General features: G+C 43.3%; 1 protein-coding gene across 4 annotated transcripts in view; it reads left to right on the top strand.

The window, feature by feature from the left end:
* EPC1 (enhancer of polycomb homolog 1) overlaps positions 1-18,217 on the top strand; it is a 94,436-nt gene that overhangs the window by 27,355 nt on the left and 48,864 nt on the right. The window lies entirely within an intron of this gene.

The following is an 18,217-nucleotide window of genomic DNA, read 5'->3' as shown; positions in this document are numbered from 1 at the left end:
GGGTGGCGCTCTGGGGCCGGCTCGGCCTTCGCGCTCCGCCGGCGCCGGCAGCGCAGGTTCCGGGCGCTTGGGGGCCGTGCTCTCCCGGCGGCCGGGGAGGCTGGCGGGGCCGGCGCGGCCCACGTGGAGCCGCCAAGGGGCCGGGCGGGGGCGGCGGGAGCCCTGCCGCGGAAGGTCGCGGCTCCCGAGCCGCCCGGATCCGACTTAGGTGGTGCGTCCTCTTTGTGGGACTTGTACCTCCATCCCTCCCCAGTCCTACCTGGTCGGACTCCTCCTCCTGACTTTTCGTTTGATCCTTGAGAATATGTTGCGGGTTTTGGGGAGGGTACTATGTGGCTCTTCTGGAGCCTGTAACGTTATTAGTTGCTTCCCTAATAAAACCTGAGTCCGCCCGATGGCTGGGTTTCTCGAGCTAGGGGAGAAAGGACCCCATGTAAGCAGGTGTTAACAGATCTACCTGTTGGAAAAGGGCTTTCTTTCTTACCCGCCACCGAACTCAGGTTAAGTGAACCCCTTCCTAGAAATCTTAACCTGGAGGTGTTTCGGTTGGGTGGGCTTCGGCATGTAAGTGTCAACGGCTCCCGGACGCGGTACCGCAGCGGCAGCTCTCCCTGGTCGTGGAAGTTGGGCTCAGACCCACGGATAATAGGCTCTTCCCCTCGTTCCCCCAGGTCCTCGGCAGGGTCACTTGATGGCTTCTCACCCTAAGGAATTGCATACCTTGGTTTTCAGGTACAGCCACTTAAACAGGGGGCAGTGTGTTGACAGTTCCAGGAAGTCGAGGAGTCGCTGGATTGGTGCTACAGTTTTGTGGTGGAAAATCGTTCTGTCATACCTCTGTTTGGTGCTGTAAGAATTTTCTAAATGCAGAAATCCTGCTCTGTAATGTCGATTTCGAAAAATAAAGCTGTTTAAACTCTTTGGGTTGTTTGACCTTTCAAAGTCAAATAGTGGTGACCGTCGCGTGCTCCTTCCGAGAGTAGCGTCTTAGCGTGTGGAGTAGTTGAGATTGTCCAGCGCGGTCCTGACCTTTAGCACGTTGCCTGTGAGACACCACCTCTCAACGTTTTACTTGTATCAGCGGCAGAGTAGAATGGTGCCGCTTGTTTATTTTTAAATAAGTGATTTGTTTTTAAAAATTAAAGTACTTGTGACTGCAGAATCTCGTCTTTTGGTTTTATTTTTGTTTCCAAGTTTTGCAGGTAATACTTTCAAGTGGGGGTGTCGTCGTTACCACTGCCCTGGAAATTAATTGGTAGTTCCTGTTTTGCAGCCGAGGAAGGGGAGAGCTTTGATAAGAACAGATAACCCTGCAGTACACTTTGAAATTCAGTGAAGTCTTGCTCCTCGGAGCACATTGGACTGTCCCAAGGGCCCCAACCTGAAATCAGAGCTGAGCTCAACTGAAGTATCAAGGCTTATTAGGTTTTTACGGATCATTTCTGTTCACTGAAATGATTTTGACATTTTGTAGTTCATTGTTTTCTAACATGTTGAGTCCCTATTTTTGAGGGATTGTTTTTTTTTCCCCCTTCAGACTGACTTTTCCCATTGTCCGTGTAGAATTTGTTTCACTTCACATCCAACCAAAACTATGACCAGTGAAACATAGACTTCAGGAATAGACACTGAACTGAACAGAAGAATGTAAACAGTCCCAGGCAAACAGCTGCTGTCCAGCCCTGCGGCTCGTGCTGGCCGGGGGTGGGGGTGGGGGGAGGCTCTGTAGATCATAGGATTGAAAGTAGCATGTTAGCGCTGAAATGTATGCCAAGCACAATTAAAGGTAATTGAATTCCGGGTTAGCCTGAGGAGAAGAAACTTTTTGATAATTTGCTGAAGAATGATGTGCTTCTTATAAAGGCGAACTCATGCCTCCGATTGACATGTCAGGGTCAGGAGCGATCTAGAAACCTGAATTGAGTGTCTGGTTTAGAAAATGTGTAATCCTATGTTGATCATGAAAGATAGGGCAGAATTAGATGAGGACAGTATTGTATATATGTCACCTCACTAAGAAGGCATTTTATGATCAAATATATCTGGAAAATTGTCATGTGAACTGTACCTGCTAACTGTTACCATATTTTGTTTCTGTGGTAAACGTGGCAGAAATGCTAGGTCTAAACATAGGGAAAATAACACTTATTAAAGTATTCCCATTTAAATTTAATTTAAGCTGAACGCACTGCCTTAATTAGGCATGCCTCTTAATTTTTAAGAAACAACTTTCAGTAGAAGTCCCCTCCTCCCCTCCAAACATGAATTATACTCAACTTTAGAACTTAGTTGTTAGTCCTTTTTTGATGAGGATTGAGAAATAACTCCAGATTGTAATAAACTGAAGGACTTGACTGCCAAATAGATGTTAGAGATTCAGTGTCTCAATCGGTATAATGTGATACATTGTAACTTGCTGTATCAAAAAGTAACAGTTGATAAAGGCTTTGATTTAATGAATAACAAGTAATTTTCAGATCATGGGAAATCAATAGGATGTCAGCTCTAAATATGAAATAAGTCCCTTAATTTAAACACATGGGGGTGCAGAGGTTGCACCATTTTAATTTTTTACCATTTTAATTTTAAGATTATAATCTTAACTTTAAGGTTAGAAATGTTGAAATATACTACTTAGTGCCATGGCTTCACCTTTAAATGAAAGGGTAGTTTTTCCAAGATATCAGTACAATTGAATGTTTTCGTTACAATTGGAGCTTTACGTTTTCCTTTATGGTTACTTATCACTTCAGCAAAGACATTCTGAAAAAGTTGGTTTTAAAGTGATACTCAACAAAGTGGAGCTGCTTGGTTCCTCTAGTAGTTTAACTTTTTTCATTGGGATGCCAGAGTGTGTGACTCCATATACTGTAAGGGGTGGAGGCTTAACCTCATCTCCAGCCGAGGAGAAGAGAAGGAAGTGTGACGGTAATTAAAACGTTAATGATGATACCGCCTTTAATGATGATACCGCCTTGTTACTGCCCTACGCAGCCACCTTTGGGACTGTTGGGTGTAGGGCCCAGCCATCGCAGTCCAACACCTGGTTTTAATAGGGTTCTAATCAGACGTATAGTCCCAGACCCCTGTCTTTCCTCTGTTCAAACTGTATCCTTCATTAGTGGCCAGTATACAACGTTATGAAAACCAAGTTTATAAAGTAGACAGGTAGGTGTTTTTTGTTTTTAATTAGGGGTTAAAGTGGAAATACGTACATATCTCTGTTAAGAGGAAAAGTAGTTAAGCACTACATTTTCAAAACGATAAAAATCTAGTTCGTTTTATAAAAAGAAGCTTAAATCACTTTAAGTGATACGTTTAAAAGTCCGATTTTTCTGACAGAAACTAAGAATCCTTTCTTTCCTTTAAAATTTTGTAAACCAAGATTTCTTAGTCCTTAATCTAGATTCCTCCATTCTGTCCACCGCATTGGAAGTGAAAAGAAATATGTGAAGTCGCACCTGTACTAGAAGCAAAGCTTAATTTTTACAGCTAGTTTGAATTAGAAAGGAATTGAGGATATTTGGGGTTTTCCATTAAGTAGCAAATAATTTAAGTCAAAGATAATTGAGAAGCAATAATGAAGTCTAGTTCCAACTTTCTGTCCTGCCCAAGATATTTTTGAGTGTATCAGCTGGGTTCTGAGGGTTATGTGGAAATGATGCTAGAAGTAGTGAATTCCCATGATACGCATATACAGTTTTGTGACAGTATATTTTTCTCGGGAGAAAATTCATGTTTGTCATGAGTTTCTCAAGGTATCGATAAAGGCAGAAAACCCAAGGTTAAGATTTGCTGTTCTAGAAATTTCAGCAGTCATTTTGGTTTCATCAGTATGGAAGTTATTACATAGACTTAATCAGAGAAGAAAAATTAAAGGCAAAAATTAATCGGCAACTCGGGAAGACTGAGGGCTCTTACTACAAAAGGAGCCTCTTGAAAACTGTAGGGCCTGGTGCCTAAAGTGTTAATATTAGCTCTTGTTTCGGTGTGCTGTTTGATATTTAAGATTTTGGATTAGTACCATTTGTACTTAGACTTCATTTTCTTATAAAACAATAATGAAAACTAATGGGCTTATGTGTCTAATGGTGTTTTGTGGATGCTTGTGATCTGTAATGGAATTTATGCAGAACTACCTTTTCTTTCTGTTAATCAACAGGACTTAATTAAAAGTGCCATCTAAATACAGGAGAGCTTAAATCTTGTAAATAAAGAATAATAACCTGTGCTTACAGGTTCATGAATTTGTGGATAGGATTAAATATTAAACTAGCCATTCCTAATAGAATCTATGACTAGGTTTGGATAAACTGGAGGTGTAGGTTTTAGTTTAGTCTGTATATTGCATTCGACCATATTGTGGTCTGTAGTAGTAGTAATGGGAGAGAAACAGATGGAAGATGTATGTGTATCTATGTACATACATAATGGCAAGAGATGAAGGTGTGGATTCTGACTATGTGATTCCATTTTTCTGAAAAGTTAAGGGTAGTTGTTATCAGCAATTGGTTAAAACGTAATTTTAAAGTAGAGGGTAGCATTTTATATAATGGAATGATGGTATGGTTTGTGATTCTATTTCTTAGAAGAAGACAACCCACAAGGAAATGAGAATTTTATATTGTAATTTGGGAGTAAAATGACTTCTGAGTCTCCAAGTGCAAAAGTAGTATGAAAGTATGAAATAAATACATAGGCAGAACTAGATAGTATCTTTTACTTTTAAAGTAAGCTTTTGAACCCTTGAAGTGTGACTTATATTAATATGTTACAGTAACTCCTCTGTAAGAATAAATCAATTTACAGGGAAATCACCGAGAAAAGAAGTGATTCAGATGTTTTAAACAACTTGCTAGAACTACTTTCAGTGAATTACTTGAAGCTTAACTGTTGACTTCTGCCCATTATCTTGGTCAAGTTTACTAAAGCCTCTGATAATAGTTAATGATTTTGAGCAATTTCGGTATTTTAAACAGAGTGGATACTTAACTTTTCACCTTTAAATATATGAATTGAATTTCATCCACCAGCCCCACTGTAGGTAGATGAAAATCAAAAACAAACGTGCTGTTCATAAATCTACTGTGACCCATGATCTTAGTTGTCTCTTTGATGAGTAGGGATATAATCAGTTCTTTAAAAGATAAAGCCCTTCTTCGATTATTTGTTGTCATGGAGGTTATCCTTAAGAAGTTGGTTCAGCTTCAGATACGCCTGGTGACAGTTTGCTGAGTTTTGCAACACATTATTAAAGCAAATCATTTTGGTTGAATTTCCTTCTGTATAGCAAGTGCTGGCTGAAGAAGTATGACGCAGCCTTAGGGTAAAGCCAGGGGCAAAGGTAAACTGAGGTTTGAAATATCCTGTGGGTGATTTACTAAAGGTTCAAATCTTCTTTCTATATTGGGATGAATTATTTTGATTATCTTAGAATCACAAGTACCAGTTGTATATCCTCTGAGAAGAATGTACTTTGGCATTTGTGGCCTTTGACAAGTCAGTTAAGCTTACTGGATGAACTTTAGTTTCTTCCTGTGCCAACGCTCTCCTGACCTACCTTATGAGGGAGGTATAGCTCTAGGGAGTGAATCAGACGGTATCCGTGAAAATGCTGTACACATGCATTTCATTATTACCAAATACTAAGTGATTGTTCACGATGGCCTTGCTTTTTGTTGCTGTTCAAAACTACTTACATTTGTACAATCCCTTGTATTTAGGATTGTCTGGTATAAATTTGTTAGATGTGTTGTCTATCCTCAGAGGATTGTATGATGTAGTTGTGAAACGTTGTGTCTTTAAATTTAGGTAATTATTAATTGGGAAGAGCATCAAGTTGGGAGTTACTAGACCTGAGACCTCAACCAGCTTCTGACTGCGTGTGCACACGCGTGTGTGTGCGTGCACACGCGTGCTTGCGTGCTCTCACACACCCGGATTTTCTTAACTGCAAGATGAAGTAGGGCCGTGATAGTTTCCTGTAGTAGTGAGCATATTATGTTACCAGTGCATTTAGGTCTGTTAACTCATGTATTTTATGTGTTTTTAGAGTAATCATTACATCTTTAATTAGTTGATGGCTTCATTTGCACTCTACATAAACACAGTTTACACAGAGGTAAAGGTAACCAGGGTGCATGGATAATTGGTTCCAGTTTAGTCTAGAAGGCTTGTGTTTTTTAAAGCACTTAAAGAATATAAGTCGGCTGCAGTAGTCACAGAATGCTTTTACTGTTATGAGAGTTTGAAATTAGAATCAGAATATTGTATTGAAGGTTGCAAATTTGTGCTTTACGTATAAGATAATAAGAGTCTGAAGGGGAAACAAAATATAAATATGGCTGTTTTGAAGTCTAAAGCAAGAATTTGATCATTGTTCTAATGGCTAAGTGAAGATTTTTGAGGTATATTGTACAAAGACTAAGAAAATATAGATAAATCCAATTTCATTCACTTTTGTAGCAAATATTTATTGTGCACTTACAGTGAACTAAGGCCTCCTGTGGGCTCTGTGGATCCGACAGTCAGCAAACAGCTCCCTTTTTCATGGAGCTCACATTCTAGCACCTAGGCTCTATGAGGGCAGGACTTTTTGTTTGCTTTGTTCACTGGTGTTTTTTCAGCACCTGAAATAGTGCCTGGCACATAGTAAGTGTTCAGTATTTGTTTAGTTGAATGACTGAATTCTAATGGGAAAACAGACAAAAAGCGAATGAATGAAAGTGGCGGTGGATCAAGACAGTATAGAATTTCAGGTGGCAGGAGGAGGATAGAGATTTCTTTGTGCAGAGGGTCAAGGAACGCTGGCTCTGAAACTTGAAGTGGGAGGAGCCAGCCCTGCGAAGGCTTGCATGGAGAACGTGCCAGGCAGAGAGACTGCAGATGCAGGGAGCCCAGGTGAGGGACAGAGGCCAGTGTGGCCGGAGGGCAGCGAAGAGGGTTGAGCAGTACGAGGACCCAGAGGACCCAGTCAGGGGCCTGTATCTGGTGAGGTATTGCAGGCTACTGCACGGAGCTGGGGTAGTTTTGAGGTGAAGTAACAAGCCTTTAGAGAGTTTCAGGCAAGGCAGTGACATGATCCGATTTATGTCTTTTCAAGGTTATTCCCTCTACCATGTGCAGAATGAGTCGTACCGGGCAAGAGTGGCTGTAACTAGGGTGGTGGTAGGGAAGAAGAGAAATGGATAAACTGGAGGTATAGTTTGCGGGTAGGACCAACAGAACTTGGCTGACAGATTAGAATGCACTAGACGGAGAGAGAGAATCAAGGATTAATCCCTGACCTTTACCTTGAGCAGCTGGGTGGACGGGTGATTAGGCCCCTGCTTCCTGATGTAGGGAAATTTGGGGGAGGGAGGGTTTATAAAGGATGGATTTATTACTCAGTTTGAAGTGCCTCTTACTCATTTGTGTTTAGCTGGGTACGCGAGAACGTAAGCATTAGAGCAATCTGCACTAGAGGTGCACAATTCAGAAGTCATGGGCTCTACGATAAATTTGAAGGTCTTTGGGTTACAGGTGTTTCTAAAGCTGTTCATTGAGGCTCAAGAAGAGGAGGAGCTGTTAGAGAATTAGGAAGAAAGTGAGGGTAAAGGTGTCTCAAGAAGGAAGGACGTTGGTTAAGTCCGTCCACGGAGAAGATGAGTGAGGCGAGAGGGACCCTTTGATTTGATTAGGTATGTGCCATTGGCCTATTTTGATAGCGTGGTGGGAAGGAAAGCCTGAGTGGAATAGAAGAAATGCTGAAAGATAAATAAAAGGGTCAGAGCAAGTATAGACGACTCCTTGGAATAGTTGTGCTGGGAAGAGGCACTGAAAAAATAGGTGGGGGGGATTGGGGGCATCAACAAATCATTTCTTTTAAAAATTAGTTACAAAGTTTAGGCAGACGCAAAGTAGGGAAGCAAAGCTGAGTCCTCCATTGCCCAGGCCACTACCTAGAGAGTTTCCAGGCTACAGGCGCAGGTAGGGGAGGCCCCAGATAGAGCCTGCCAGCCTCCTGGAGTTGAAGAGGCAGAGAATTCAGTTTGGGGAGGCTACAGTGGCTTCAGGGCTAGGTACCAGAGATGCACCGAGGTCTGCAGAGAGGTCCCCTGGAGTCTCTAGCCAAAAACTGGTCTGAGCCTGTCTGGGGGGGGGGGGGTGGGAAGCACCTGGAAAGAAGTAGGAGGGACATTTCTGGGAGCTCACACAGGGCTGGGAATATGTTATGTCCTCAGTGACCAGAGTGGAAAGACCTCCTAATGCAGAGGGCATCAGATAAGAGTTCTCAGAGGGTCATTTCCTTAGTGGTAGGGCCAAATTAGCTCTAGACTAAACTGTTCTGGACTTACCCTAATAAAGACTAAACACTGGCCTCAAAAGGAGCCAACTAATTTCGGATAACTGTGTCCCAGAGTAAAGCCCCACAGCGTTTAGAGGAATACTAAAAGATCCTACGACATAAAACTTAGTGTTCGGCATCCAGTTAAAAAAGAATCACCAGGTATGCAAAGATGCTGGAAAATCTAACCAATAACTAAGGGAAAAGTTAATCAACAGAGAGAGATGTAGAAATAACCCAGGTAATAGAGTTAGCAGACAAAAATGTTAAAATGGCTATTACAAATAAACAAGTTACTAGAACTAGTGTAATCGTTGGAATGATGTCATTAAAAAGGATGAAATAATCCTATTTCCTCTCCTACTCGAGGACTTTGTTCCTAAAAACTGTTTCCTATCTTTTCCTGGATTGCTTTCATGGAGGGCTTGGTCACTGATTTAAGCAGAAGTACGTTTTCCTTTTTAGAAGTAAGGAAGGATATGATATGACCAGTGGTAGAGTTGGCAGTGGGAGGGTGGGGTATTTATTCTATGATTCTATTGCCTGTATGCAGTATGAGGTGATGTCATCACCTGAGAGCAAGGGGGGGCCTTGAGACGAACGTATGTGTGGGAAGCTCACCTACTAGAGAAGTGTAACAGGACTGATGGGCTAGCTGGGGGCTCAGGGTTTGTGATCATTTGAAGTGAGACCAGTCTGCTCACTTGGGCAGTTGAATGCAAGCATTCAACTTGAGTTCAAGAATAAAGCAGGTATATAATAAGGTCTTTCTAGGGTTGAGGTTTGCCCAGCAAGTACAAAGGGGGGAAAGAGGGATGAGGGCATTAAAAGTATGTGTGAGGTAGATGATCATGATAGACCTGGATCCAAACTGGTTAAGCAGGGAAAGGAAGGCCTCAGGGAGCTGGTGTGGACCGGGGAAGTGGTCGGACACACCGGGATGGCTCTGCGGGGGAGGGGTGCCGTGCTGGAACAGGGGAGCCTGAGCCAGGAGGGTGCCAGTTAAAGAGTGAGATGCTTGAGTTTCGATTTCAGCGGTGTATCGTCCACGTAGACGTCGTTACTCAGGGTGATGCCGAAGGTGTGGGAATAGTTGAGAAGACGACCGTGAGCTCTGCCTGAGCAACAGAGTGGATACGGCAGCTGCGGGGAGAGGGAGTGAGGGTGTGAATAGCTGAGGGGTTAGGGTTTCTGAAAGGACAGTGGAGAGGAATGGTGTGGCCTGGCAGTGGCGGGCAAGGAGGACACTTAGCCCATCTGTAAGTGTGTGGGATGTGGGAAGATACACAGCTTCTCCTTGGAAGGGCTCCGGGAGTGCTGCTTCTGGAAGACACTGCCAGGCTTAAAATAGAGCAAGGGGATGAGGGAACGTTGAAAGAGGCTGAGACTGTGGAGAGGAGTTTACTGATACGTCTTATTCTAGAGAACAGAGTGGAAGTGTGGGGGAGGGGGGAAGACCAGAAGATTGGGTCAGATTAGGGGACGTTGGGTCAGAGTGGTAGTAAGAGCTAGAGTGATGCTGTCAAGTCGTGAACTCTGGTAATGGGTGTGAAGAACAATGGGATTTATCCGGCCAACCTCAGATGCACAGATGGTTCAGAATCCCTTCCTGCCGCTGGGGACGGGGGGAGAGCCCAAAGGAGGGGCGGCCCCACCAGACAGACACTGGCCCGATGACCTCCGAGGCCTGTCACTCCTGCCGCTCAGGTGTGTAATAATCTGTACAGAGAAGAGCTTTTGTACAGCGCGCCTGTTTCAGGACCCAGGAAATGGGCCTTTACGGTTGTTACTGAGCGCCTGAGAACTCTGCCTCCTCTGCAGTGCTTCTCAACACTGCACCAGTCGCTCACCTCAGAACATTCTGGAAAATGGGGGGGGTTTGATTGTCACAGGTTTGGGGGAGGTGCTTTGGGGGACAGAAACAATGCAAGTGCCACCACGCAGAGCACAGCCCGGCAAAACAAAGAATTGCCTGTTTGACTTTTTGACTGTCCCGCAGAACATCCCAGTTGGTGAGATTTCCATTTACAGATTATCTGAGTCAAGAACCTAATTCCATTTTACTTGTAAAGTGTTTTTTGTGTAGTTTTGGTATACGCTAAAATTTCCAGGGCTGCAACTGTATATAAAGTAAGGGAATGTTGTACTTTATGTTGTAGAGAACTTTTGCAGTCACTGTTACCGTTTTGGAAATAGTAATAACTTTATCAACACTGTTAGTGGTATTTGAGTCAACAGTAGTACAGGCCTGCAAAAAGTCTGGTTTTTTAGCTCTCTGTAGACATCTCAGCTTCTGTAGTTACTTCCTTTTGTCTTCCTGGGTACATATCCCAATTATTTACATGTTGAAACACATAGTATTTTATTATAACTTACTTTCCTTTAATTTCCACTTGGTTTTGCAGTTAGATCTTTGGATTGATTATATTAAAACGTGCATAAATAGAAGAGTGGAGTAATTTGAAAAAAGGGAGCATTGGGTCTGACAGGGTTGAAAACAGCTGTTCTGCTGGGTTCAAAACACGAGCTAAGTTGTGGTCTGTGTTACTTACATTTGCCCCAGGTCTCTCTAAGTGTGGTATGAGAATGAAATGAGCCTGTGTAAAGTGTATAGCGTGGTGCTTTACTTACAGTAAGTGCTTGGATCTTTTTTTTTTTTTTTTTTTGCGGTACGCGGGCCTCTCACTGCCGCGGCCTCTCCCATTGCGGAGCACAGGCTCCGGACGCGCAGGCTCAGCGGCCATGGCTCACGGGCCCAGCCGCTCCGCAGCACGTGGGATCCTCCCGGACCGGGGCACGAACCCGTGTCCCCTGCATCGGCAGGCGGACTCTCAATCACTGCGCCACCAGGGAAGCCCGGATCTTTTTTACTTATTATTTTAGTTTAATTTTTGTCCTTGAAGGATGGAAATGTGTTTTTTAGGTAGGATTTTAAAATTTCAACAGATTTCCATCATAGCAAATGATTTTTGATATGGAGTGTTTTGATAGTGAGTGGGTATGTTTTTTATACGTATCTAGTTGTATTTATGTCAGAATGTGAGATAATAAGCAAGGTATCAAAAAACAAGGTCTTAAGTCGTGTCAAGGAAGTCAACTCAAATGGATTATTTTCTCAACTTAAATACATGCTTGGTTTCCCAGCCTCAAATGTATGAAATGTGTTTCAAAGAATTTGCTGGAAAAAAATGTTTTCTGTACTTTTTAACAGGTTCTGTACATTTTAGTGATTTTTGGTTCTGTTTTTAAAAGATGTTTAAACGTTTTTAATCAATTTTTTTATTGAAGTATAGTCGATTTACAACGTTGTGTTAATTTCTGCTGTACAGCAATTCAGTTATATATATGTGTGTGCGTATGTGTATATACATAAATATATATATACACACGTACACACACACATTATTTTTTAAAATATATTCTTTCCCATTATGGTTTATCATAGGATATTGCATATAGTTCTCTGTGCTGTACAGATTTTTAGTTCTGGAGGCTGCTCTTTCACGTACATCCGTGCATTTGGGTCTAAGAATTTCTGTTAAAAGATTAGGATGTGCTCTAATTCTGAAAGGTTTATAATTGCTTTTTAACCAGTCTCTGTACTCTAGTTTTCAATTTTACACCCCCCTCAAAGTTGTCAGGATGATATTTTTGAGTCTGGTTGTTATTTTGCTATCTAAAATTCTTAAATTGCTCCTTTTTCTGATAGAATAAAATGCAAAAACCTTTCAGTGGGGTTCCCTGGGCCCTGCAGGATCTGACCGCTGCCTCCATCCCCAGTTTTTCCCCTTTCCCCTCCTTCAGCCCTGTATTCGTTGTTTGTTGCTGCATAACAGATTACTCCCAAACTTAGTAGCTTGAAACAACGAACACTTAACTTTCTCACACGGTTTCTGAGGGCCAGGAACCTTAGGAGCAGCTTATGTGGGTGATACTGGCCCCGGATCTTTCACAGAGTCCCAGTAAAGTTGTTGGGACAGCAGCCCAGTAGGGCTGCCGCAGGCTTCCCCCAGAGGAATGGGTCCAAAAGAGAGAGAACACACAGTCTTCTGTGACCTAGTTTTGGAAGTTACACGTCGTCACTTCTATCTCTTGCTGTTGGTCACACAAACCAACCCTGGTAAGTGTAGGGGGCGCCTCACACGGCTGTGCATGCCAGGAGACACGGATCATTGGAGGCTGGCTACCACAGTTGACCACATGCAGAATACTCTCCCTCCCTCCCAAAGCCCCCAAAAGTCTCGTCCCCTTACAGCGTAAGGATCTCATCCAGATTGGTTTCAGGTACAGCTGAGGCGTCTCAAATGTAGTTCATTACGTATAGCTTCTCAGGGACAAATTCCTCTCAACCTGTGAAGCTAAAGAGACATCTGCTCCCACCCTCTGCCACCACCAGTATACAGTATTGGGTCAGGCTTGGGATAACTGCTATAAAACGTTCCTATTCAAGGGGAGTTCTTGGTCCACAGCATTTCTGAAATCCCGCCAGGCAAATGATGGTCGTTCCTTGGCTGAGTGTCAACTCCTGGGTATAATTCACGCAAGCTGTCAGTTTTGCCCTTTGGGCATTCGGTTCACCCTTCCTTTTTCACGAAGGTAGAACCTAACCTGTTTGCTACTGGGTTTTCTTAACTTGCTTCCTGCCAGCAAAGCCCTTAACTTGTTTTTAGGACTTTGAAGGCCTCTTCTCATTTTGTATTGTCTCTTATCTCCATTAGTTCAAGCTGGTAATGTTTCTGTCTATATAATTCTTTTAAAAACTTTGTGGGTCTTCCATGCGTTGTATTGGTCTTCTATTTAATTTTATTCCACTAGCCAAAAGCCACGCCCATGAACCTCTTTGAGGTAAGCCTTTTACTACCTCGAGCTCCTGCTGAGACAACGACCTTAAGCTTCCTCACAGCCTTATTGTTTGAGAGAATCTTTGAAGCACACAGTTCTGTGTAGCAGGCTTTGGTCTGACGGAAGAGTACTCTGAGACACCATCTTGGATCTTTCTGAGGTCTTACAGAGGACTTCCTAGTCACTCAGCGTAGTGTTTAGGCCGTGTTTGTCTGTCAGAGCCCTGGATTTGATCTTGGGTCAGAATCCATTCCTGAATTTGAGCACCGTCTTCAGTCTGGTGAGACTGCAAATCGTCCAAACCTTCGCGTCCTGGCTCCTCTATAACGGTTCTTCATTTCATCTTCTCATTTTTTACCATATATGGCAGAAGAACAGGGCAGCACTTGCAGCTCTCTGGTGGAAAGCCTCCTTAGCTAAGTCACCCAGTTCATTAGGCAGATTGCCCACTTTTCACACACCTGACGGGGTCGGTGTCAGTAAACCGTATGCTCCTTCCTGACGGGGATACCCCTTCCTCTGGTTTCCAGTAACGTTCGCCTCACCTTGTGAAACACCGCAGGGCTTTTACTAACAGCTTCTTCGCTGACAGTGTCCTCAGAGACCAGGGCCCAGTGCCAGACCATTCCAACAGCTTAGGGTTGTGTTATTCAGTGAGGACTCTCCGTACTCACGTATGTGTGCGTTGTCCGTTGCTGCGTGACAGCTTATCCAGAGTTGCGCCGCTCACGACAGCAAACACTGATCCCGGCTTCTGAGGATCCGGAATCTGGGAGCGACTTTACCGGGTGGCTCTTGTCGGCAGAAGCTGTTGGCGTTGCAGCCATCACCGGGACTCTCTGTGACTCCCTCCCGTGTGTCCACACAGCCTGACACGTGCACCCCGCCCCCCCCAGCAGGCCAGCCAGGAGCAGGTGCGCGCCCGCCCGACACGGGAGTGCCCTGGGCGTGGCCGCCATCACCTGTGCCACAGCCCTGGGTCACACAGGCCAGCCCTGGTACGTGCGGGAGGGCCGCCCCAGGCTGTGAGCACCAGGGGAAGGTGCCTGCATCGCTTGGAGCCTGGCCGCCCGCCGCAAGCCCGCTGCTCGGTAAGGCGGGCTCCACGCCCTCTCAGCTCTCGTAGCTCCCCTGTCCGCGCGTGCTCGCTCCACCCCCCTGACCCCACGTGCCTTTCCAGGCGCCATGTTTAGTCAGCTTTTCTGAAGCCCTTCTTGACTTAGCCTCCCCGAGTGACATCACCGGGAGTTTTAGAGAACAAATTCAGTTATATGATTGTTGCTTTCACTGTGCTTGAAGCCCTCTGAAAGCAGAAGCAGTGTTGTATCTCAGAAACTTAACACTGTTCTGGCACAGATGTTTCTTTAATCAGTGTTTATATAGTTCTGGAAAAATCTAGGTACTTTATGATTATCTGCACTCTAAAATGGTGGTCAGTTACCTGCTTTACCTGCCTTTGAGCTTTTGGAGCAGGCTGGTAAAAGTAGGATTTAAGCTATGGCTTTGCATGTTTTTCTCTGCGATCGCGAGGGACATGAGACATTCTAATAATCCAAAATTTTAAGCCAGAGAAAATGTCTTGGCCTTTCCAGTGGTAAGTTTTGTGAAATGCTCTGCTAAAAGCACTTATTTTATATGGTGTTGATGTATCAAATATTTGTAAACTTACACTTACAAAGTATAATGCTAAGTATTGTAGGGTCCACAGACATGTCTTTTCCTTTAAGGAGCTTAGACTTCATATGGTAAATAAACTATAATCTGAGGCAGTCGTTTTAAGTCCTGGTTGTAAAGATCAGAAATGTCTATTTTTACTTTGGGTAAATTTGTACGTTATCACTCAGAGTCTAACAAAACTGTGTAAGCCAACTTCTAACGTTGAGTTCCTGAAAAGTCATCTCTTTTTTCGCCCCCCCCCATTTGAAGTAAATATAGGTAGAATCATGCAAAAATCAAAATCAATTATTTTACTGAAAGTTTTTACATTTTTACATTAAAGGTAAGTTTTTACATTAAAATTCTTTCTCTCTGATCTGAAAGTGGCTTGAAAACCAATATTTTGGTTGCAGTTATGTTTTTATCACTGTCTTTGAATTTTCCTTTTCATCTATCATAGTGGTATCTTGACACTATTTGTGAAAATTCTGTATGAACTTTTTTTGCCTTAGTGAATTTTTCCTTTGTAATGCAATTCCAATGAAATAAAAGCCATCTTTTTTTTTCTGTCTACCAGGAAATATCAGAATCAATTCCATAAAAATATGTTCCTTGATTCCTTTGTCTTGAGATTTTCTATGCACCACTTTAGAACATCTGTTGAGTTCTACTTTATGTATCGTCTGAACTTTTATGCTGTGATTTTTTGGAATATACCTCAGAAATTCTTCCTATCTTTTCGTAGTGATGAAACATTTTTGTTCTGTTTTTTTGAAGATGGACAGAAGAAAGAAATGCTTGTGGCAGGATTAACTTTTTTTTTTTTCCTCATCTTTCTATTTTTAGGGCTGATTTTTTTCCATATAAAATTTCTCAGTTGAACCTTAACTCTTATTCATATCTAAAACTGTTTCTCAGGGGTGCCTTATACATTGTATCACTAGCCAGAGGCCAATTTTAAAACTATAATGTCCCTTAATTTCTGGGCCCAGCCATTTTAAGTCCTTCCTGGAATAAATCTTACATTTGAACTTTTAAAATCTGTGATTTCTAAGATTCTGGTCTAGAAAGTTTTCAGTAAGTAGCCTGCCTTACCATGTGGGAAGCAATGGAATATACTATGTGTATCTTTTTAAAGTGTTTCTGGGGTCTGTTGGAGAGGTATCTTGTGATATAAATGTGTTATGCCAGCCATATCATGTTGGTGTCATGCTGTCCTTTCACTCAGTTTAATGTATTTGGGTTTACTGTGAATCAGAGTGGAGAAATTAGAGAACTACGATAAAAATTCAGAGAGGCTAGCAAGAGTTTAAAATATCTTGAATAAAAATTCCAGTGTAGTGGTATTTAATTCCCTAAATAGTTCACACGTTATCATCTTCAGTGGCACTTCCCTAATTCAGGGTACTAACATCTCTTGCCTAGATTTCAGTACCTTCCTAACAGGTCTTCCCAAGAGTACAGTTGCTGCTTCCCTGATATTCTTAGCACAACCAGGGGTCCTTTGAAAACTGAAATCTCATTGTGTCACTTCCTACGAAAGACCTGTAAAGGGTTTCCACTGCTCTTCAAGTGGCTTATCTGTGAGGCCTTACATAATCTGGCCCCTGCCTCCGTTTTGTTCCTCCAAAGCCTTCAGGTTCCCTCCAGCAACAGGATCATTCCTCATTTATCCCATGTACCAAAACGTTACTCCCCTGCGGGTTGGCTTAGTGCTCTCCCAGTGATCCCTCACATCTCCTCTCAGGGTCACTTGCTGAGATATCTACCCATTAAGATAGGTCGGTTACATGCTCCCATAGTATCATTCTTAGCAATTTACTTTTGTGAGCTTCCAGTCCATTTATGGAGATGTTTGATTAGTCTTTACCGCATGACTCGGAGCTCCCAGTACCTTTCAGCATTGGAGCTTAATGCCACCATTACTTGTTGAGTGAATGACTGGATTGGCCTATTGCTAATTTATTCATATGTTTCTAGTTCAGTCTATCCCAGAACTGTGTTTAGAGATTAGAACATAACTCACTCTGTAATTTAGAATTCCATGAGGATAATGATGGTTCCATCAAATTCTTGTACCATGTGATCACTCTGTGATCAGACAAGTCACTTAACGGTAGACCTCATGTTTATCAGTTGTAGAAGGAACCTGACATAGTTGATCTGTAAGTTTGCCTCTGACTCACGTGTTCAGTGGCGTTAAGGGTTTCCCTCCATTTATCAGACAGGGTAGGCAGGGTTGTACTGTGAACACACAGCCGTGAAACCTTAGTGGCATCATAACAAAGATTGGCTTCTAACTGCACTGTCGCCTGGGTTGATTTGGGGGTTCTGTTTTATGTGCCCCCATTCCAGGACCCAGCTGACAGGACAGCCTCCATTCTGAACCTTGCTGGGCACTATACTAGAGGGAAGAGCTCTTGGAGGTCTCCTGTCTTGTATCAGTTACTCACATGCTCTGGCCAGAAGCCAGACACGAGGGTTTCATCACCTCAGCTCACAACTCATTGGCCAGAGCAAGTTACATGGCTCCACCTAACCGTATCTTTGACCAGGAGATACAATTCTGCCATAATGACCAGATGGCAAAGAACAAAAACATTTGGCAAACAGCAGTTAATGACAGACCTGCCCTTCTGGTCAACCAGAGATTTGCATCACTGTCGTTCCCACAGACAAAGTGTACTCATCTCCCCCGCAGTGAACCCAGCCTGAAAGAGACCAGCTAGACAGCATCAAGCTTGGAATATTAGGATTTCCAGGTGATACACATATTTCCCTAGATCAGGTTTGGATGTGCTTCCCCTTGACCTGGAGATCTGTGAGTGAAAATATTATCTGCCCCCCCGCCCCCCATGCAGTTTACTTTGGAAAAACAGAGGCCTGATCAACGCAGTAATGCTCCCCTTTGGACAATGGAAACAGCAGTTCCTGATGCATAGCAACTCAAGACTCCCACCAGGCTGGCTTTATAAGGGTCTCCTATCCCTGGATGTGAGGAATATTCTTACGTAGGTACCAAGTGCAGGCTCCTGGAGGGGCTCCCAGTCCACTGGTTTGTGTGGCTCTTGGCATTGATACCCAGGAGATGCTTCCTTTCTTTCCATCATCTTCTTAGCCTCATCTGAAGTAGGTATTGGGGGCCAAAGCCCTTCACAGCCTGCTCCCTTCCTCTAGAAGCTAGGAGACCTGAGGGTACTTTTAAATCAATCTGGGCTGTTGATTTTTGCTTGTTTGTTGGCAGCACAACATTGTAGGCTTGTAACGTGGTTCCGTTTAGCTCAGTGTGCAAGATGGCCTGTCCTCTCAGTTCTTTACAGCTGTCTGTCTGTCTCCTAAATGCTAATCCCAGAAGCCTGTTAGCTTTTGCTGGAAGAGCTGCATCCTTAGTGT

This window comes from Orcinus orca, chromosome 2 (assembly GCF_937001465.1).
Source record: "Orcinus orca chromosome 2, mOrcOrc1.1, whole genome shotgun sequence".
NCBI lineage: Eukaryota > Metazoa > Chordata > Mammalia > Artiodactyla > Delphinidae > Orcinus > Orcinus orca.
This window is presented reverse-complemented; position numbering and strand designations above follow the sequence as displayed.